The sequence below is a fragment of the Misgurnus anguillicaudatus genome, chromosome 9, assembly GCF_027580225.2.
Source record: "Misgurnus anguillicaudatus chromosome 9, ASM2758022v2, whole genome shotgun sequence".
Taxonomy (NCBI): Eukaryota; Metazoa; Chordata; class Actinopteri; order Cypriniformes; family Cobitidae; genus Misgurnus; species Misgurnus anguillicaudatus.
The window spans coordinates 23,009,024-23,031,507 of NC_073345.2; the positions used below are offsets into that span (position 1 = coordinate 23,009,024).

Consider the following 22,484-nt stretch of genomic DNA (forward strand, 5'->3'; position numbering starts at 1 on the left):
TCACACTTTTCACACTGTCTAACATATGTTAAATTTATTACATTGAGTATGTTTACATGCACAGAATAAGTGGATAACTATCAAAAATCTGCTTATTATAGAAACCTGTTTTCATGTGTTAACATACAAATCAATAAACGGGCTATGCTGACACCTGCGTTAACATAGGATTTGGAGATTTGTCAGGTTTCTCGCAGGCAGTGACATCATCGCCTGTAGTACAAAATAGTCGATCAAAAGCCGACGGCATATCTGTCTTAAGCTATATTGTTTTATCTCTTTTCGTGTCTCCAGAACCTGTAAATGAATTGTTTCGTTGCAAAACGAGATAACCACCGTTTTTTTAATTGTTCAGAAATCTCGTTTTTTGGTTGTGCATTCCAATTAATTTCAATTTAACTGCAGTTGGTTTGTTTTGATTTAAACCTTCATAACTTAAAAAATACAGCTAAGTAGCACCATAAAACAAAAATGTTTTGACAAAAATGTTAAATGGATTTATCTCGTTTTGCAACGAAACTCTTCAAATATAACATCAGTTTTTATTTTCCCAGTTTCTCTACCAACTGCTTTAGTAGAGCAGAGACTTTTATGTGTACTTTGCGCTTACTTCCGTGTCTGACATTTATCTTTCACATGCGCACATGGACAAAACCGTGAGAAAGCCGGTTAAGGTGTTTACATGTCGTGCAAAATCGGGGTAATGAGCAAAATACTACCTGTGCCGATCGGTTTTTGCTTATGTCGTTTATGGGCTTTCCCAGATTAAAGAAAAACGTTTTACGCGTTTACATGAGCCCACGTGTTATCAGTTTATTAAGCATAATCGGCGTAAGACTGTGCATGTAAACGCACTCATTGTTGGTCTTGTCTACATCAACAATAACAAGAACTACTAAACTGTAGCCTACAATCCGATTTACGTTGAAGACGATGCCTCGCGTCATTGTTTACTTTGGGGTATATACCTTTTGACCTACTTGCACTTCAAAGAAAATGTAAAAACGTGAATTGGACAATAGGTGCTCTTTAACATTCATACCTAACAAAGTTGTATGCATAAAATATAAAGTGCCACTTTTTTTCTGTCCTAACTTCAGATTAGAGCGATCTTAACCACATGTGAACACGAATTGACTAGAAGTCGTCGTCACACTAAGTGGCTATTTGATTTTTGAGATAAAGGGCCCTATCTTGCACCCAGCGCAATTGACTTTGTCAGTGACGCATGTATCATTCGTATTTTGCACCGGCGCACAGTGGGTTTTTCCCTCCACAGACGCACGTCGGCAAACTAGGGAATGAACTTGCGCTCCCTGGGCGGTTCAGCGCAAAAAAAGGAGGCGTGTTCCGGCCCAAACCATCCCTGATGCTATTTTGCAGTTTCAAAAAACAATTGCGCCACTGACCAAAAAAAACTAGTCTAAAGTCAGTGGCGGGTTGCACGTGGTTCATTATGCGTCTGTGGAGGGAAAAACCCGCTGTGCGCCGGTGCAAAATACGCATGATACATGCGTCACTGACCAAGTCAATTGCGCTGGGTGCAAGATAGGGCCCAAGATGTGTCTCTATGAACAAGTAAACAAGAGAAAGTAGGGTATTTTACAGGAAATACCTTTTTTAACAGAAAGTGCCTTTTTACAAGCAACTGTCTTTTTAGTAGTAAGTATCTTTTACCAGGAAGTGCCTTTTTTAAAAGGATATGCCTGTTTTAGAGCTTCATAATAATGAATGACTGATACAATGACAAAAAATGTAATCTAACTTTACACTGAACATATATACAGAAAAATTATTTCACACAAACTTAACTATCATGTACAAAAATAAACACGTGGGCTCATTGTCATGACAACGGCAAACTTTAATGTGGCTCTGATCCCATCTGCTTTGAATCTAGTTTGTTTATCTACCTGTACATTTCACTGCAAGTTGTATCATGTGTATAACTGTGACAAATAAACACTTGTTTTAAGTTCATATATAAGTTCAGATGCAAAACCCTCTTAGTGCATCTGACACATTTTCTTTTAAATTAGTTTTTTTTATCAGACTCCTAATGGATTCTGCCAACAAACCGGTGTTTCTGAATAGCCTGAGGCTGGGATTAAGTGGATTTGAAGCAAAAATAGAGCATTCGGTTAGGTATCATTATCTCATTTTTGACTGAGATTTCGTTTAGTGGCTTTTGCATTTGGGCTCATCACATAAACACTCCAGATTCACTATATATTGACTTTGGTATAATGTGATTTATAAAACCCTTTAGTCTATTTTTTATTTGTATTTAAATTAAGTATACATTTGAGCATTTGCATAAATATCAGTATTTAAAGGAGCAGTGTGTAACTTTTAATCTAATGACAGAAATGCACTATTATATACATAACTATATTATCAGTAGTGTATAAGACCTTACATAATGAACTGTTATGTGTTTATTACCTTAGAACGAGACGTTTTTATCTACATACACCGCGGGTCCACACATGGAAGTCGCCATTTTGTGCCGCCATGTTTCTACAGTAGCCCTAAATTGACAAACTGCTCTACAGATCGTGTTTTGTCACTACTATATTTTGTCTTAGACAACAATATGTTTGTCCTGTGGCGGCTACCGTAGCTTCTCTATGCGTTTCTGTGAACTGAGCCATTGGTTGCAATTCACAATCTTACTGTTAGATGGAGCTGAAATCTACACACTGCACCTTTAAAGCATTGATATGCAGAATATGCCAAAGAGGTACAACGATCTGTGCCAATGTGTCAATCAAGGTGATGATCCCTGGATGACTTTATGGCTGGCTTATGATTCATGTACTGAAGCTTTACTGTTAAGAACATTTTAGGACAAGAGATGTTGTCCTCTGGACAAGTAAACATCAATCAGCTTTACTTTTGTGGAAAACAAATACCTGGAAACGCTACATGCATAATGTATGAATCTGCGTGACCAGGTGGTCGCTGTGATGTGTAGCTGAAGTCACGGATGTTGTTGAACCCAACTTTAATTTGAATGTGAGGGGTTTGACAGCCCTTACAGCTAAAGCTTCATTGAAATGAGATTTGTACTGCAGAGGAACAATTTATTGCTGAAATATCCTGCAGAGGTGCTGACACATGACTCTTCGTTGTAGGATCTGTTTGAGTTCACGAAAACAAATGTTTGCCAAGAGACTTTTGTTTTTGAAAGAACATTAAGGGTATAAGTAAAATAAACTTAAAATAAAGCCCCAAGCTTCTTTTTATGCACGTTGTAGGTGTTGCATTTGATGTTTCAGTAAGCCTTCACCTTCCTTAAAGATTTTTGTTTGACTTTGTAAACATTTTAGGAAAACATCTCATTAAAAAAGAAAAAGACGTTAACGTCGAATTTTTGCTGGTTCCAATTGCCCATCAGCCACTCGGCGCGACAAATAAAACTCACTGTTTGTGTGCCGTGATGTTTTCCTAATCTTTCCCTGAGGTAAACTTCCGTGTAGCAAACACAGATAAATCCTACAATAATCCGTTGCAATTGGACTGCACATCAACACGTTCTGACAATTCTATACACCAGTGACCGCAAACAATTTCTTTCCCCCTAACCAAATTGGGCTCCACTCCAGACTGTGTTTTGGTCAGTTAAAAAGATATTTTCCCAATTCCCCAAACCATTCAGGCAGGTTTGCAATACAGTCCTGGAGAGGAAGCCATCATTGCTAAACTCTTGGGTAAATTTATCAGCTGCTGATCAGCCCATTGACCTTGGGTAGGTGCCCCTGTATTTCAGGGCCCGATGTCCCATGAAAAAACGGGTTTTTAAAGAATGCAGCGGTGATATAGAGTCATTTTACGAGGCGGCGCCTTACTTTATGACTGGCAATAAAGAACGAAGAAACCCGCTGGAAAGCTTTTTCTCAGCAAAATCTGGAGGCAGAGGGAGGTAATTATCTGCCTGAACTTTTTTGCTTTTACTTACAATGTCTTTGGGGCTTGGGGAACTGATAGATATCTCTATACACTGTGTCGAGTGAAAATGACGGGGGGACATTTTACTCCGGAACAAAGGGAGCTTCAATTCACTCGGGAGTGTCTGATAGGGTGGCGTTAGTCCATGTGTCTGGAAACGTGGAGTTCATTTCATTTCTGCCCAGCGTTCTCCTCTTCCTGAGGGCTAACAGCACTGTGGCTGATTGTTCTCTGTGGCACAAGCATAAATTTCATACACGTACTTCTGATGATCACCTCTTTAATGTTGGGGAGAAGTTCTAAATCACAGCAGTCAAAGTGTTCTTGATGTGCTCAAGCATGTAGGCCGTTGGATCTCGGATAGAATCACATGTTTGTGAAAGAAGATTGTTGTCAAGGTTTTTATTAGATGTTCCCTGTAGATGCACTCAGCCTGTAGCCTGATTTTTTTTTATTGAAATACATGATAACATTAAATTTATATGAGAAGCTCAGATGCAAAAGCCGCTAAACAACACCTCCATCAAAAATGAGATGATGATATTAACCAAATGATCTCTGCATTTATTATCAGTGGCGGCCGGTGATTTCTTTTTTTGAGGGTGCACGATGTGAAGCTCATCACAATATGTATGTAGCCCATCATGTGTGTGGCTCGTCATGTCAAAATATGTGTTCGGCTTGTCTTGTGAGCTTATGTGCATCATGCGACATGTCAATATACGTGCCTGCTGCAGACGCTTCAAAGAGGTTTATGCTAAAAGAGACGCTCGCGTTTGCCAGATACTCACTCAATCTCATGTGTAATCAGAGTTTAGTGTAATGCTGAGTTTACACCAAATGCGTTTTGGGCGTCAAAATCGCGTCTACCGCGCCTAGTTTGCCGCTTGAACACTTTGAATGCATTCGCGCGTGTAGAGCGGAGTAGACGCGCGGAAAAAGCAAGCATTTGACGTGCGTCCGAAGGAAAATCCGCTTCTTGTGGGAGGGGCAACTGCTGTGCGAGTGTCTGTTTGCAAGATGACTGTTGTTACTTGTGCATTTATCAAGAAAGTTACCAGTTTGTATTTGGTAACCTTACTATAGGGGGAAAATAAACGGCGCGGGTCGATAAACGTCACATGACTCAAAAGTGAAGTGTGTATTACAACTTACCAGGTTGCCCAAGGTCCTTTTTATTCCTGTCTCCTTTTTAGAAATAACAACTTGTGTCATATAGCTTCGAGTTACTGCTTGAGTGAGTGACTCCGGGCAGGGCTGCCACCACAGCAGCAGGCAGGCTCCTGATTGGTTAACGCGGCGCGAAATTCCACCAAAGTTCAAATTTTTCAACTCGAGCGTCAGCTGCAAATTCGCGTGAACCGCAAAATGCACAAAAGCACCATTCGCGCGTACCGCGCACAACGCTCAATTTGCACCTTTCGCGCGAGCTTCACGCGCGAATGAGGCGGAAACGCGTCTTCCGCTCCGCGGGACCTCCTGACGCGCGTCAACGCGTCTGCACATTGACTTAACATTGAAATCACTCGCGCTTCACGCCTCTACCGCGGTTGGTTCAAACGCACCATTAAGGAAGTGTTTTGCGAGTGTTTCGTGAGCGCCTCTTTTTATCATAAACCCTTTCGACTAGTGGTGTGAAGGATCGCAGTTGATCTGTGATCCATTTGACTCGTATCATGCGATTCGAGGATTAAATTTAAATAGGGAAACTTCATCATTTGTTAACATTCAAGTGATTTTAAACAATTTAACCACAAAAAGTCGCTAAAGTGAGCAGCTTTCTGTACGCACGCACATGTGGTTAAATTTGTCCGGTCCAGCTCCAGTCAGACGTGATCAACCCCTTAGCCTTTCAAAGATCAGAACTCTTGATGTTTAGACTATAGGGAGAATTGCGCTACTGTGTCTCATATTGTGGTCGATTAAAATACATTTGGAGAATAGAGCAAAGAAAAACAACGTAATATTTTTATTTGGAGCTACTGTTTATGCTGCGCCATTTGGAATTCGCCCTCCGTCTGTGCGCCCGCGCGTTTAAGTGCATTCAGTAGTGCATACACAGAGAGACATGTTTCAAAAAGCATGCAAACATAAAATCTTTTTGTTCTTGACAGGGCACATACAAACAAAATGATCTCCACAGTATTCTTTTTCTAAAATAACAATATAAAACAGTTGTTTATTTTTTAAGTTTATGTATAGATTAGGCAGAAGCCAGTTCATGCTTATCTTAAAGAGACAGTGACCTCAATTAACCTACTTAAGTCTGTGTCATTAATGTTAATCAAACAACCCAAGACAAAGAAAAATCACTTCTGTAGCTCTAAAAAATAATAATTATATTTAATTTGTACAATAAATACAGTGTTATTATTCATTAAATTTGATTTCTGTACCTAATGCTAAAACTTTGTCCTTTTTATATGTTTGGCATTTTTTATTTTATTAAGATTTTTCCCACCCCTTTTTTCTGATTCAAAAAATGATCCGATCCGTGCCTCAAACACTGTAACATGATCCTAACAGTGAGTTTTGTGATCCGTCACACCCCTTCTTTTGATGCTTATGCAGCAGTCAGGTATTTTTAAAGATGCAAGATGCACATGGTTCACATGACGCAACCAACACATATTTTGACATAACAAGCAACACACACAACACATATTTTGAATTCACGCCCCTCAGAAGATAAGTCACCAGCCACCACTATTTATTATATGTTTATGAAATACCTTCACTTCAAATGCCCTTAATCCCGGCCTCAGGCCATTCAAAAATACCACTTTGTTGGCAGAATCCACTAAAACGCTACATATATTTTTCAATTAATTTCAAATATTTTTTTTTATTTCAACACACCGTGCAAAACGACCATGGATCACATTCAAACCTGGGTCCCTTATGAGTACTTGAGCTGCAATACAACCCCATTGTGGCAGTCAAATGTATCACAGCACCCCCTAATGTGTGGATCAGTTTTTATATTTTGACTTTAATTATTTGCAGTTTTTCTAATTGCATCTTTAGTTATTTTGCAACTCTTTACTATGTCTTGTCCAAAGAAGTGGATTTTTGCCAAAAAGCTTGCATGCACTTAGAGGGTTTTGCATGAAAAGACAGTCAAATTTGTGAAATACCAATAAAATGACTAAAGTGACCATTGTGAAGATATAGCATTTCAGTTACTAATACATTTTTCATTGCCATTAAATTGAAATTACTGAAACTATACATGATAAAAAAGCTAATTTACAAGAAAACATGTCAGGCACACTCCAAGGTGCATCTAATCTCTTCGTACAGGATACACATATACATACATATATCAACAAGATTGTTTGAAAAAATGAAAACAGCCCCCATGCTATGTGTACTGTATATAAATCACCCTTTTTAGAATGAACATTCTTTATACTTTCTTTACTTTCTTTAGTTTAGGCTTATTTCTTTGAAATTACAGACTTGAAACTGGTCTGCAGCTACTAAAACCAATTCAATAAACGGCATCTAAAAAACTACAGAAGATTAACTTACTATAAATTAGAGGTCAGATTCAACTAACCTGTCATGCTGATCACAAATAAAGCATTTTCAATTAGATGCTCTAAAAACCCATGTGGCTTCCCCATTCAGATCAAAAACCGTTCAGCGCAATTAAAAGCCATCTTGCCATGCATGAATCCGAGTTGTGGTTTTATCAGTGTTAAATAGCCACAGTGTGTTCTGCATGCATTCAAAGCCTCATAATCATTTAAAACAGCAACAGTGCCGTCTTAGAGATTTTCTGTAGACTCTCTGCCACATGCCCACTAACTGGAATCTGGCCAATAGAGTGGAAAGCTTTCATTATAAAAGTGTTTTATTTATTTATTAGTTTTATATTCAGCATCACGTCTGATTAATTAGCATCCTGATTTCTGTAAAGTAACTTTTAACTTTTATGAACCCCATGTAATTAAAATTAGAGTTGTTTAGTTATTAGTGCGTACTTTATGCTGGCTTCTACTGTATATGCTTGTGCACTGAACTTATAAGATACTTACTGGAAGCGGATTTGCAAGTTTTATTTACATGTTGCCTTTTAAATTACATCTCTATTGAAATTTTAAAGATGTCCTCTCCTCTTCAGGCATGCACATTTTTCACAAATAAAATGCTCTTGTTTCCTTTCCTGATAACATCTGCCACCAAGAAAGAAAAATTTGTCATTATCCTCAAAAATACATACAAAAAAACATGTTTCTCAATTTCAACAGATTTTATTAGATTCGCTTTTTTGAATTTGGCGACCCCTAAGCTCACATGGCCTCATGGGATATAAAGTGTAAACGGTATGCACACTTAGCAGTGGCGGCCGGTGACTTTTATTTCAAGGGTGCACGATGCGAAATTCTGCGCATCGAGTGAATCTATGTGGATCACGTGTCTTGTCAAAATAAGTGCCTGATGCAGACACGTCTAAAGAGTTTATGATAAAAAAAGACGCTCGCGTTTGCCACATACTCACATAATCTCATGCATAATCAGAGTTTACTGTTAAAGATGCAATTTGTATAATCTACGCCGCTAGAGGGCGCCAGATCAAATCGATAACAATGACGTAGATTAATGATGTTCTGAAGCAGCTTGGACTGATGGGATTTGTTGTCTTTAACTCAAATGCTGATGCCCATCAATCAGACGGGAACGAGAAATCATGTTACACATGAGGTAAAGTAATCACGTTTTATAAATGTTGTGTTTGATGACATCATTTTTTTCATTATGTAAGGTTTCATGTAATGTTCAAAACGCAATTGTTAGTTGTTAGTCATAGATGTTACAGTATAAGTCCAATACGATGGTTTGTTAACACAGCACAGAATTAAGTGTTCAGATGAACAAACTTACCATAAAAAGCGAGTGGCCCGACAGACGCTATTACTTCCGCATTTGTCCACGACACTGTTGTCATGTGGTTTTTACGTCAGTAAAGGCGGTAACAAAGGGTTACAGGCGACTGCACTGCCCCATGTCACTGTTTAGGGCAGCAATTTACAAGTAGTTGAAAACATTATAGATATTGTTAGTAATCATCTGGACAAAATATATAACACCAGACTAGTGGTTTTTGGATATTTTACTGCAAATATTTTACAAATTGTACCTTTAACGGAGTGTCTTGCGTGTATTTTGTGAACGTGAGCGTCTCTTTAATCATAAACGGTTTGGGCGCGTGTGCAGCAGGCACTTATTTCGACAAAACACGTGATGCACATGGTTCACATATTTTGAAAACACAAGCAACACACAACACTCCGAACACATATTTTAAACTTGCGCCCCTCAGAAGAGCAGTCACCAGCCGCAACTGACATTTAGTATGTAATGTATATTTAAAATAAGGACGGTTTGTATTTTGTTCGTAGCAATTTGCATATATGCATTATGTTCAGCAGTTCTCCAGTGTGCTTTTGCATTGTACTTTTATCAAGCAGTTGCAATTAAGCAGCTCCTTTCAACGAAGCCCTCATTATGTTTACTTTCGACTCCAACCTGCCGACTGCCTCGCTAACATTAGCCAAACAAAGCAAAGCCTCGATACATCGCTGTAACTTCATCCTAAGCTCGAAAAACAAACCCCAGCCTGTTGTTTCCCAGACAACAATTTGTATAAAAAGTAAACACTAAAGCAGAGGAGTTCAAACATCTCTGTAGGGTGAACGATACCCAAATGTGCATATTTAAATCGAGCTCATATATTTTCGTGCTTCTCGTCTTGTCATTTTTTTTTTACTGTTGAAGGCTTTGTATTCTAATAATCCGAGCTATCGCTCATACTTTCATTTGACTGCCTCCCACAAGCCTCTGTTCTCACTTATTTTTTCATTTGTCTAGGAGATGTGGAACCCTGGAGGTATGACTCTAAATGAGAGCATACCTGCATATTATTACATCATTCCCAAACCGTCCAATGACAGAGGCCTCGCTTCCATTTTAAGCACCCGCTCCAAAAATTAATCAGTGCCGGGCTCAGCATTCGTCTGGATCCGTTAGTGTATGGAGCCAAGCTGAGATTAGGCAGGTTGCAATAGTAATTGTTACCGGGAAAGTATCAGAATGGCTAAAAACTGGCCAGAGAGACCGATCCTCCAAGCCTGTTACCTCAAAAAAACAGAAATAAAGGCTCAGCACTCCCGGAGTGCAAACATAGCCGTTGTGGGTAGTATTACAACTCCTCGAATCAGCAATTTTCCCCCCCCTTCTGTCTTGGTTTAGATTCAGTGAACCACCAGTCTCCCAGAGTCAATTTACTTTTTCAGTTCCAGCCCCGACCACGGTACATTCAAGCTCAACAAGCAATAGATAGCAATATTGTAATCATAAAAACACTCTGGACGCTCTGTGCTCACTGTATATTTTTGGCTACTATCATTTCAGTCCTTATTTTATTTAGATGTCTCACCAGAGACGCAAGCTCCCTACAAGCCTTGGTGCATAATTGTGAGCCAGTTTTTTGTGTTATTTAATAAATGAAGTTTATTTAAGTAAGTTCGGGAGGAGCATGGTCACGTAATCCAACCAATCAGCATTCCTCCTCCACCCCATCATCACCTCACACTCTGTTTGTACATCCAGGAGGGGGGAGTACTCTGGGTTCGGGCTAATATACCGAGCTCGGAGCCCTACCCTTGGACAGCAAGCCAAATGTGCTTTATCTCATTAACCTATTGATTACATGTTAATGCGAACTCGTGAAATCATCACATTCTGCGAAAATATAATCTTGATAATATATTTCATATTGACCGAGTAGGGCCATGTCAGAATTTAAAATTAATGTGAAATCAATGAGTGAAGTCAAACCTTGCTCTTAATTTTATAATTAGGTTATGAGACTTTAGCCTAAATTTCACAGGAAGGATGACAATTGCTTACGTTTTGATAAAGTGATGCTGAGTAGCTACGTGAAAGATGTTTCTGCAGCCGGGCGTGACAAATGCCGACCAAGAGTTTTCCTCTATTAGAGGGTGTACCAAAATTTCGACATTATCATTATGCAAAATAGCAAGGTTTCATGCATCATATTTACGAGGGAAGATGGATTTCCAGAATCTCCTGGAAAGCAATTATTTCTGGAGCTTGATTGATCACAACAAGCAAACGCCCAAATGTCGCAAGAGAAATTGAGGTAAATTTATTCTGTATCCACAAGAAATGTTATGGAGCGCTAGATCTTTCCACTAAGGATCCACAGATATCCAAGATATCCAAAGTAGAGTTTTTGAATAGATTTATTTTGGTCAACTGAGTGTGTTTTTCTGCAGCAGACATTTCATTACTCATGCAAGTTGTGTAATGGTGATAAAGCACTTGCCACGTTGTTTGTTGCTTTGGATTAAACAAAGCATCTGGTAAATGCATAAATGTAAAGTGACAGCACTGGGTTCCTATAGTAATAAAAAGTTGGCACTAGAGCAGTACCATTTTAAAAAGTACTCTTTTGTACCTACAAATTACATACTGGTACCTCAAAGGTTCATATCTGTACCTAAATGGTACATACTTTTTAAAAGGTACCATCCCAGTGACAAAAAGGTATAACTTTACTAACGCTCAGTGGTTGAGCATTGCATTAGCAGCGCAAAAGGTTGTGGGTTCAATACCAGACAACACACATGCTAAGAAAATATATACCTGTACATTGTAATGCACTGTAAGGGGCAGTTCACGTTTTGTGTCTAAAACAAACGTTGAAACTATGGTGCGCTCCCCCTCCTTTCTAACTGTGCGTTCACACCAGACGCGGAAGAGGTGGCAAGCGCGAGTGATTTACATGTTAAGTCAATGCAAAGACGCGAATAGGCATCCTACGACGTGGTATGCGCGAATGTCATGGCGCATTTGGTGCGGAACGCGCTGCCTGGATGGTGCCGCCGCATCAATTGGGCGTTGCCACGGGAAATGCGCAAGTTGAAAAATCTGAATTTTGCCAGATAGTCGCGCCGCGTTTACCAATCAGGAGCTTGCTCTAGTAGGGACGTGTTTACAGGAAGCGAGCGGAATCGCAGGATCCCCTCCCATGATGCAAATGTTTGCGTGCATGTCTTGAATGACTAGAATTTCAAGCACGGCTTTCACGCGCGAATGAACCCAGTAAACTCAAAATGTTCAAGTGTCCATCTACGTTACTCGCTCTAGATTACTCGCGGGATTTAACTTCGTGTCATGCAAATTTTTCGCTCGAGTTGAATATTTTCAACTTGGGTTTTCGCGGCAAACACGCCACCCATATTGCGTCATTCGCATCGCCACGCGAGGACGCGTCTGATCGCATCTTTGCATTGACTTTGTATGTAATCTACTCGTGAATTGTGAACTCGCGTCCGGTGTGAACCCACAGTAACGCTTTCGCTGTGGCATTCTGCATGTGCGTCGCTCTCTATTTGAGCGCATTTCCCGTGCGGCTACATTTAAAATAACGCAATTGCGCACTCAAACACGCGAAATGTGAGTCCGTTCGGATAGAATTGTCTGTCAAATGCATAAATATAAATAACATAATGACTTTGTATGTAATCTACTCGTGAATCGTGAACTCGCGTCTGGTGTGAACCCACAGTAACGCTTTCGCTGTGGCATTCTGCATGTGCGTCGCTCTCTATTTGAGCGCATTTCCCGCGTGGCTACATTTAAAATAACGCAATTGCGCACGCAAACACGCGAAATGTGAGTCCATTCGGATATAATTGTCTGTCAAATGCATAAATGTAAATAACATAATGACTGTTAATTTATCACCAAGAAATAGATGCATTAGTTACAAAAGTAGAGAATATAATAGACACTACAAACCACTAATATGTCTTTTTCATAAGTTGTAAGAAAGGTTTGTTACATAAAGTGTAAATTGATGAGCTAAAAGATACTCTTTGTACTTATTTATCTAAATATAAAACAGAAGCGTTTTGTGATATGTCTTTCATTGGCTTCCCTTCTGTATTTTCAGGGTTTTCATTTTGCCCTCTTGTCTGTTTTACGTCTCCCAACATTTAAAATCAGCTTAATATTCTCGCCTGTGCTCGTCTCAGACGCAGCTCACGTGCTCGGGTTACTGCCACACAATACTGATGCAATCAAAGATGTGTTTGATGCCCAGAAGTTATGGGCTGTCGTATCTGTGCTCATTCCCTTCAGTATCTCAATGCCTTTTTTCTCTCTTCGTGGGATTGTATGTAAAATGAGTGATGAAAACATTCCTGTAGTACATTTTACGTGATCAAATGTTGCGCCTTTGAGTTGAACTTTTGGATGTTAACTTATCTTTCATGAATTAATAATAACTGGTTGTGATATGTGTTCTTGGTGTTTTGAACAATGTGTTTTCTTTCGGCTACTAACCTCATGTTTGGGGGGATGGCCCAGACTTTTATTCCTAAATATTTAATTATGCTGCCCGAGGCAAGGACTAGGAGGCTTAAATGGATAGTAATAATTATTGTTGGTTGTTAATATTATGCATTATTGTTTTGTTTACAGTTATGTTTAATATGCAGTTTTTTGGTTGTTTTTATGATGTTTATAATGTTTTATTAAAAGAGGAAATATTGGGCCCTATTTTAATGATCTAAGCACATTGTATAAATCACACGGCGCACGGCCTAAATGGGCGTGTCCTATGCCACTTTTGCTAATTTAATGACGGGAAAAATGGTTATTCATATTTTCCTAATGAGTTATTGGTTTGTTTTGAGCGAAACGTGCAATAAACCAATGAGAGTCTTATCTCTCACCCCCTTTAAAAGCCAGTTGCGCTGGCGCTATGTCTAATCCCTGTTTAGATGACGGACTTTGTAAACTGAAAAACTAAGCGGAGGAAGAAGACCACCAGTTTAAGAATAATGTTAAAAAAGTGTGTTGTTATCATTTTTATTGAAATTTTTTTTGTTTATTAAAACCTTTAAAAACCCTTTTCTTTCAGTCATAGAGGTACAAATAGCAGGCTTTTAATTGCTGTAAATGTATTAATATCCTACATAATCATTGTAATCTCAAAATAATTTGCAAATATGCAAGAAAAGGTTTGTACTCTAAAAATACAAACAAGAGGTAAAAAATTTACAACGTACGGAGAGCCAAAGCGTTTCAGCACTCGGACAGCGCGATGGGATTTTTAAAAAGTATTACTTAAAATGTTTCGCATCTCACCATATTCACAGAGTCATTATATACAATGAATGCGTATGGTAGCATTTAAAAAACATTTAAAATAGATGCATTTGTTTAAAGCAAGGCATTTATTTATTTACCAGGCTACAGGTGAAGCAGCTCTTTACGCCTTCTAACGTCTCATAATCAGTCCTCATTTATGTTCCAGAGACTAAATAATAATCTTTTACATTTCAATCCTTTAATTTTTCAATTTTTCATATTTTAAAGTGTTTTTGTGCTGCTGCACATTCATGTATTTGATAAGCAAACCTGCGTTGTCGTCCCGTTTATAGGCGCATATTGCTAAAGCGCTCTTTAAATAACAAAAAAACATATTGCGCCATTGACTTCAGACTTCAGTCTCTTTTAGTTGCCTCACAATAGCAACGCGCCAACATTGCGCCTGAACAAACCTCGTTTTCAGACCAGAATGCCCATGGGCGCAAAATTGGGCGCATATGTATTTGCTATTTAAACAACGTGGCGCTAAACGTGAAATGATAATTGCGCCGGGTTGAAACTAGCAAAAGACACTTGCGTAGCGCATTGCGCTGCATTGCACCGGGTGTATGATAGAGCCCATTGTCCGATTCACGTTTTTACATTTCTTTGGTGTGTAAGTGTGTATTAGTTTATGTTAACGATATTCAAAAGGTTACATACCCCAAAGTAAACCATGATGCGAGTAATCGTCTCCAACATAAATCTCTTTTATTTGACTACAAAAAAAACACGGATTGTAGGCAACAGTTTACTTCCTGTGATTGGTATGTAGACAAGATCGACATTCTCATAATTCCTCCCGCTTCGATTCACAGCCTGTAAGTTAACTCCTGTTAGCAGCCGAATCTTTCAAACATGGTAAAGAGAGTCACATTTCCGGCTGACGTCAGAGGTATTCAGGCCAATCACAACGTACAGATTAGCTGGCCAATCAGGGACACAGAGCTTTTCAAATCTATGCGTTTCAGGAAGAGAGTGAAATCTGGAGCTACAAAAATATACGGTATGTGAACAATAATGTGTTTTTTTAACCATAAACATTCGAACACATTGCATTATACCAAATACATAAAATAACGCTGTTTTAGCAATGAAATAGGTGCTCTTTAAAGTCTCTGTAATGACAATTCACACCTTGTTTACACCGAGTTATATTAGATTCTGATTCATGATTTTATGATGAGTCATGATGAAAAGAAGCATTTCCAATTATATATATACATTTATTCAACAGTTCTTTCTGGTTCTCGAATCTGATTGGCTAAGACCTATGCGATATTGTGCTGATATCGGCACTGTAACCGCTTCACCTTTCGTATCATTCCGCCACCTAGTGAATGCCTGGAGGTCCTAAGCAGGCTCATCTCTGAATGGAAAAACACAGACGCCCTGTTTTGAATCACTCTCCGTTTGTCTCATTAGTTTACTAGCTCATAAATCAGTCTGTGAATCCCCAATCGGAAGTTATTCCGTCAAAGATCAGCGCTCTTGGATGTTACGTTACAGTTAATGGGAGAAATGTCTTGTCACATCGTGTGGACGATTAACACTTGGAAAGAGGAATATAAACACTCGTTTTTTTTCTGGAGCTATATTTCTTATCAGAACGCGAAAACACCGTGAAACTGCAGGTAAGCCCCGCAGCTTTTAAATGTAGACATTGATCATTTACTTTATCGTGACGTGACTATTAAAACATGTTATGAGATATCGCCACTGGTATATTTATAAGCAGCATGCAAAAAACATCTCTCTGACACTTATAAAAAAACGTTTTGTATAGTACTGACAAGAACAAAGTTTAATAATAATAATTGAGTGCTCGTATCACGTTAAGAATAAATGAGAAAGCAATAGTAACGTTATACAAGTAGTTTTATTAACTTTTACCTCGCGCCAAAACAATAGCAACACAAAAGACACTAAATATGAATTAAAAAACAAGTAATAGTTTGATCATGACACCAAATACTGCTGATTTGATCTCATTTTGACGATCATAAACAAACAAGGCCAACATGAGAGCCAGGGTATCTCTGTCAGAGATGTAGCCCAGAGAGGGCGGTGGTCAGCGGGGCGAGTGAACACTGATGTCCGCTCATGCTTTGGTTCTCATTCGTACCGAATCTCACTAAGCAAACGTTCAAACAGGCGCTATCTTTACTAATCGACTGCAGATTTAAATATAATACATATACATTCTCGACTGAACTAATCTTAAAACTACACTTTGTGACCAAGAAACGGTAATATAAAGTAACGGCTTTTCCGTCCATTGAGTTGTTATGAGCTTCAAAGCAGCCGAAAGTTTTACCTGTCATTCTGGCCGCCCTCAAATCCGTGGGGGAAGAAGTAGTTCTCAAACAAAGAGGCTTTTAAAATAACTCCGTTGTTGTTTTCTAGTTTTCGTTTTTCAAACATGTGCCGTCGAACTGTTGTATAAAAGCAATATCGCTCTCGGAGTCGTGTGATATAGCTCTATATCATCACGGCTGTGATTGCCTCCGGCACTCTGCCTGCGGCCTCATGCCTCTGGCCTAATCACAGCCGTGATGATATAGAGCTATATCACACTCCTACTCGAGCGATATTGCTTAAATATCTGGCAAAAAAGTGAAGTATAGCTATATTATTTAATGCTAAAGTATTATGTCTGTTTTAGTGCTATTCACAGACTAAGTCATTTTAATGCTGTTGATTCTGTTTCTCAAAGTGAACATATGTGCAGCATTCGAGAGCAGATGTGCAGTACACATTTCATCTAGAATGATTGAAATGAAGATTAGATAAGGTTGATTTTACCCACTTTTCTCAGTGTAAAGTAAATTTAATTTGCGTATCTAAAATGTAGATAAATCAATTTCCAGAAACCACTTACCATAATTTCAGTCAGTAAAATCAAAAGCCATTGTTGTCTTTTTGTGAAGTGTGAAAACTGTAACAGAATGATATAAAAACAGTAAGTCATACTTTGGAAAAAGCCCATCTGGAGATTTATTGCTCATGTTATAGATACTGTGTGTCCCATCCATCTTTATGCAGTCATAACGCCTCGTTTTCCCTCATTTTTCAAGTGGGCTAAGATATGATTTAGTTTATTGATTGCCTTTCTATTAGGTGGCTACAAATGGAAGATATGTGGGATGCTGCTACGAGCCTTAAAGTGATGATATTAACTCAATACACTGAATGATACTTACTCATTTAATGTATGCAGCGCAGGCACTCTGAACTATTACCATTATTAATGTTATCTATCAGCTCAGCAGTTGGCCACGATCCCATGAAACTCCTATTTTACTTACAGTAACATTATACAGATTTTATATATAGGCAGCTGAGGAAATGGCCCAGGGGCAATCCAATTACGATGGCCCAAAATCTTGCTATGTTAACTTTCCCTGCAGGCCGAAATTTGAAGCCGGGGCAGCTTTCCATAGTGGAGTATATTTTAAATTAGTTAACAGTTCCCCTATTGCCACTTACCGTGAGCTTGAGTGCCGTCGTCAGCACATATTTAGTTACTTGTTACTCTGAATCTCATCTAAGCTGTCAAACTGTGCATTAAGACAGTCATTAAAGGGATAGTTCAGACTGAAGAATTTGATGGGACAAGCCGCGTTCTAAGCTGTTGTAAAATGCAAATGAAGGCACACCTGTGACCGAACATTTTATATTAATACACCAAGATGCTCTGTTGCAACTGCAAACAACTTACAGTTAGGATAATAAACTAATTTGCTTGGTGGAAGGACTGTTTAGTTTGATAATAATTATTAAGACACTTAACTATTTATTGGAAATTAGTGACTTGTCATAAAATGCTTTTGCTACCGTATTAAAAGCAATAAAGCCATACGAGTGTTTACATAACATAACTTTATCAGTAAATGGGTTTGAGGTATTCTGCTTTGAATCGCAGTGGCTCTTATGGCTTATCGCTTTAATAAATAATATCCTTCCCATTAAAGGAAAACACCACAGTTTTTCAATATTTTACTATGTTATTACCTCAACTTAGATGAATTGATACATACCTGTCCTTTTTTTAATGCGTGCACTTAATCTTGGTACAGCGCGTCGTGAATGTGTTAGCATTTAGTCTAGCCCCATTCATTTCTTAGGATCCAAACAGGGATGAATTTAGAAGCCACCAAACACTTCCATGTTTTCCCTATTTAAATACATGAGTAGTTACACAAGTAAGTATGGTGGCACAAAATAAATTATTTGAGAGTGTGCAACTGAATTTTACATCCAGTCGCACATGTGCGACCAGTAAATTTGCCTCCCCCACCATCCGTATTTTTTATACATTAAACGTGGAAGGGGCACGTCAATGATCAATGAAATGAGCGATGAAATAATCAATGAGACGCGAGCGCACACGCACGCAAACACACACACATACTCATGAGAATGCTGGTGTCATACAAAATGCATTCACAATTACTTTTTTTGCCAGTTTTGTTAGTCTGGAGCCCTGGCTTTGAATTATTAGGAATTTGTACCTACCTGAGAAAATAACTGGCTAATAGATAGCACACTAGTGAAACTGAAGAACTAAAGCCTATGTTTAAAGGCTCTCTAAGCGAATAATGTGCGACGTCACTTCCTGTTGATGTTTGAACGGTTTTCAAACAAACGGAGCGTAGCTAACGCCTCCCCCTCCCTCTCCCGTCCGTGCTTTCATGAACGCGCCCAACCCCCACCCCCAAAACCTTGTTGTCGTTTATTGGCTGAAACACTTTGTTATGTTTTGTTGTGATATTGCCATTTGTCGAGCCTGAGCTGTCTACAGAGATCGCGTTTTTTTACAGTTTGATCAGCGGACAGGCACAAGCAGATAGTGAGGAGATGTTTGCTGTATGTAACAAAAAAATTTTATGGTCTAAAACGCGTCAATTCGCTTAGAGCGCCTTTAATGCTCTTATCCAGTCTTTTCAGTGTCTGTGAATATAACTGTTGGGTAGGATGAGCTAAATATACATTTTGAACTAACAGACACTCTATAGTCACCCGTAAAGACTTTTTCTTCCACTGTTTTCACTGTTTACTATTTGTAGTGTCATGACAGCGATAGTTCTGTCAGTTCACCTTGTTGCATCTTCAAAAGTGTAGAATAAAATGTGACACTGAATTTGAAACAGTTTATTGTAATTTCTGCATCCATTATTAAAGCAATTATTAGTAATACAGTGGAAATTAGTAGATTTGGTTAGCATGTTGATTTACGTTGTGCGCCCCTAAATTTTCTGGTTGTGCTCCTAAAATTTTCAGTTGGGGGCCACTTTGCTCCTAGTGAAAAAAGTTAGTCTGGAGCCCTGATTTATATTTATTTTTTGTGTAATATTAAATTGTATCTGTCAAAATGATTTGCAGCATCCGGGTTACTGTGTGTTTATCTGGGATTAACAAACATGCAAATGTTGCAACTGGCCAATCAGAATCAAGCATTTCAACGTGCCGTGTAATAATCTTTGTTAAAGGTATTGCGGAGGATTTTCTTTTTCTGGGTGGATCATCAAGACTATTGGTCCTCCTAGATGGCAATCAGGAGTGTTGTGCAATTGCATTTTTTAAAAAAGTGGAGAAGGCGGTTCTTTTCTAAAATTCGAGAAAATCCTCCGCTATACCTTTAATGTTCATGTTAGTTAGTGTACGTTACCTATTGTAAATAATTATAACTTTTGATTTTAATGTATGAGTGAATGACCAAATTACATGAACTAAGATTAATAAATGCTGTAGAAGTACTGTCCCTTGTTTGTTGATGTCAGCTATGCATTATTTTAAATACAACTTTATTGTTTTTAAGCTTTAACAAATTATTTTAAAAAATCATAAAAACAAAAAAAAAATTTGTTTGTTTGTTTTGATAGTTTCAGCTTTAATAAAAGAATTACTGACAGTATTTTATGATATAAAATAAAGTCTTAATAGTTTACTTACATGGGTATTATTGCCATATTTTATTAGGTCCACAAATTATCCAAATTTTCGAGTGTTGTTCTTGGTATCAAGTGAAATTTCTTGTTAACTTTTTCAGTAGGGAGCAGCCCATGTGTATAAAAAGAGTTTATAAAACGAAATAATTGCAAACAATCAATAAAGAAGTATTTTGTTGATTAAGAAGTGACATGCTTTGGTTGAAATTAACCATTTTAAAGCACTCTCAAAGGTTAGGAGGGAAATTAAAATTTCTACTGAACAACAATAATGTTTTTGACTTTACCATGAATAACACAAAATACTGTATTTTTGGTATGAATTCAATGAAAATTTTCTTGGCAACCAGGACCTGCTTTACATGCATTTCAATTTATGCATTGTATATGATCTGGTACTCAATCTAGATAAATGTATTTTGACAGTTTAAGAAAAATGCTAAACTATATTAACACTGTATGCACATTCAATTTTTACTTCGTAAAATTTTTACATCACCTGCTCATTGTTGAATAGACTGAACATATGCTTATTTCTAAGACTGACTGAAGCACTGTAACTGATCTAGCAGAGATGAAGCAATCTAACACATTTTTTTATCACGCAGCCGTGAATGGATTAAGAAGTTATTTTAGTGACTGCATATCTGCTTCGAGCTCCCAGGTTTTAATTTCTCTGCAAGATTTTTTATTTGTACATGAGTAATTTGTGTGTGTTTGTGCGCTCTGTGCGTGGGTCTTTGTATCGAGGTAGGCTTGAGAAACATTGCTGTGAAGTGATTAGATGTCACTACAAGCTAGTGCTCTCACTTGTAATTGGGTCTATAGATAAGGAGGGGATCTGTGATCTCTCTCTCTCTCTCTCTCTCTCGTACCTTTCCACATGGCTGTACGAATGTGACAGAATATACAGTGGTGTCCTGTAAAGTCCATCCATCCTTTCTTCTTTCCTTCTATTTTTTACCTCTGTGATCCAGTATAATATATAATAATTTTCTTGAAATGATTTCATACTGTAACTGAATGTTCATCTGAATCTTCTGAATGCATAATTGTCCTTGGACACACTGTTCTTTCTAACAATTGTAAAATGAATCTGTTACACATTTAAGGTGCATTTTGAAAAAAAATCTGAATCTTTACATCAAAAATCAGGCTTTGGTGCTTTTTATGCGGGCAGTAATTTTATTTGTTTTCTTCTGCTTTGCTCTTTCTCTCTTTACCAAAGAAGAAGAATATATCTTTTAAGTAAACAACCTTTTCCAAATTTCCTTTACAGATATTTACCATTTACCCTTTTTTCTATTTTGTAAGTAAAATTCATCTGATTCAATCCATTTGCTCAGGACAGACTCCTAAACAAATCATGAAATACTTCAGTTTGAGCACAATGGTACATAACTCTAGTCTCACTGTGCTGGAGTGTTCACGTAAGCGCCAGTAGCATTTGTCTGCCACCAGCTGTCACAAATCTCTAGCATCTCTTTCTTTCACACTAGTGCTGTGACGCAAAATCAATGAAGCCCCCTGGGTCCTTCTATCACCCCAAATATCTGCAGCGAACTGCTGGTTAAAGGCATTCAGTTACTGGGGATGGGATTGTAGAATGGGGCGGTGTTACACAGAGACATTACTCTCAGGGTCCAGTTATTGTAGATGGGCTTTCAATCAGGGGCCTGGGGGCAACTAAGGGCCTTTAGCAGAATGCCGAAGGAGAAACAAGATGGCTTCAAATAATTTTCGATAAGTTATAATAAAAAATCTTAAATCTTAGAATGATCTTAAAACATTTACATCAGAGGAAAGTGTAGCCCCTGCATGTGATAGTGTAGCCCCTGCATGTGATATAAAAGTGACACTATGACTTTCTGCTCTGAATGTTTTTTTCTAGATGTGTGTACAAACTGGCGGTGTATCTCACTTTTACAAGTCTTATTTTATACCTGCCAACTAGTGTGAATACGCACTACGTCTTCAAATCAATTTGTTCTGTCACAGTTCTGCCTAATTTAATCTTGACAGATGTAAGCCAACATTTTATTTTTCCCAATGAGCATAAACTAAATAAATTATCAAGTGCTAACAAAGCATTTTGTTTCTTTAAATATAATGTTTGAAACAGTGGCATTTAGTCATCTTTATTGTACACCTAAAAATAATGGGACATACACAATCCCATATAATAACTATTTTTAGCTGTGTAGTCTTATAAATCTTTAACATCCGAATAACCTTTTTGTTTTACACAGAAATGTTTTTTGAAGTGAAAATAAGTTTTTTAGAGTATGAAAATATAAAAAAATAGTTTGAATGGTAAACCAAAAAAGTTTTTTCTATGGCATCTCACTTAAGAACATTTATAGCATCTTTATTTCTAAGAGTCTATGCTAA

At 38.0% G+C, this 22,484-nt stretch overlaps 1 protein-coding gene across 4 annotated transcripts in view; it reads left to right on the plus strand.

The window, feature by feature from the left end:
* The window catches only part of LOC129423909 (transmembrane protein 132C), a 205,272-nt gene that overhangs the window by 29,234 nt on the left and 153,554 nt on the right, over nucleotides 1–22,484 (plus strand). The gene's annotated exons all lie outside the window — the stretch shown is intronic.